At 39.7% G+C, this 1,508-nt stretch overlaps 1 long non-coding RNA gene across 1 annotated transcript in view; it reads left to right on the forward strand.

Annotated features, from left to right (window-relative positions):
• The first annotated feature begins 981 nt into the window (after positions 1–981).
• Positions 982–1,508, forward strand: part of LOC106519901 (uncharacterized) — a 13,690-nt gene continuing 13,163 nt past the window's right edge. The window contains exon 1 of the long non-coding RNA XR_001310489.1: positions 982–1,164. This is a non-coding gene — a long non-coding RNA (uncharacterized LOC106519901). The remainder of the gene's footprint in view (positions 1,165–1,508) is intronic.

Raw genomic sequence — 1,508 nt, forward strand, 5'->3', positions numbered from 1 at the left:
GTCCTGCATTTGATGCTCCGCAACCTCCTACCTGAGGGGAGCGGGACAAAAAGTGAGTGTGCTGGGTGAGTAGGGTCTGAGACACATCAGAAAAGAGGTGAAAGAGGGGCTTGTGGAGTTACAATAAGGAGGAATTCAGACCAAAGCATTAACTTTCTACTTCATATAGACCCCAACTGAATGATTAAAATGTGAAAAAGAAGGATTTAAAAGCAGRATATGTCTCTTTTAATATTATAATCTACATAAAACAAATAACATCAACAACAGATAAGAATACACAAAGAACACATTAGTTATACAGAAAACAAAGTTCATGAAAGAAATAATGAAGGGACGACCTGCAACTTTCATGACAGAGAGTTACACTAAAATCCTTTAATGATAATAAAGAAGACACTTAAATGGAAAAGATTTTATGAACAAGAATATGTGATCGAGGGTGTGGTGCGATAGTAGCTGACAATCATCCTTGACATACAGAGCACCACACACAGGCCAGATTACTGTTAGTCAGGCCTGTTTCCATGTTAGAAAGTACCTCATAAAAGACTGAATGGATTTTAACGACACTTTCAGAAAAAGACACCCCTAATCAAGATGGCCGCTCCAGCCAGTYTACATTGAGAAAATAAAGTAGCTCTATAACTAAAATATTAAGCTCAAATTTGATGTGGTAGTAGCWGAGAATCCTCYTCAACACATACTTTGATCATGTTGTGTAATAATCCTAATTACTGTTTTTCAAAGGTTTAACAAAAGAGGATAAACTAGCATGAAAGCAGCAGATGATAATCTACATTAGAAGAACTGAAATGTTGTGAGACAATGAAAATAAAAAACATAATTTCAAATGAACTCCTGCCACACGTTTCTACGATACGAAGCTCATCCGTCTCTTTTTGTTTGTTTCTTTCAGTTTTGCACTGATAATTGAAAACCGTGTTTGTTTGCCCAGAGCCTCCAGCTGCTCTTCATCTGCGTGTTTTCAGATGTGCAGCAGGAGATTCCTCCGAGCTGACGTCCCTGAAGCTGGACGTGAGGACGGAGGGGTCCCTCCTGTCGAGYGCCGGGGGTCCCGCAGGTTTGTGGTCAGGGCCGTAAAACTAACGAAGAGCCCAGAGCTGACAGCATCTCTGCACCCCCACCCACCCCCACCAAGCGGTGAGTGTGCACACTCTGCACCATAATCACCATCTCTAACTRATGCTCTGCTTGTTTTTCCTTCTTTTTATGATCCTCTTTTTATTTGACCTTAACCCTTAAATAAACTGCTTGAGTCTGAGCAAGACGAGGAGCTGCTTCTCTCCAGGAAACTCTGCTGTTGTTTAAGACTTTGTTRATTGTAAAAACGTTAAAAAATAAGCTTGAAACATGTTTATGGAGAGGATTTGTCCTGAAACATGTGAGATCTGTCTTTTTAACATTCATCTGCACTGCAAAAAATGTCCACCTAACCAAGTTTTAAAACCTTATATTCAGCCAAAAAGTCTTTTTGATCTTGTTTT

Source organism: Austrofundulus limnaeus, unplaced genomic scaffold (assembly GCF_001266775.1).
Source record: "Austrofundulus limnaeus strain Quisiro unplaced genomic scaffold, Austrofundulus_limnaeus-1.0 Scaffold84, whole genome shotgun sequence".
Taxonomy (NCBI): domain Eukaryota; kingdom Metazoa; phylum Chordata; class Actinopteri; order Cyprinodontiformes; family Rivulidae; genus Austrofundulus; species Austrofundulus limnaeus.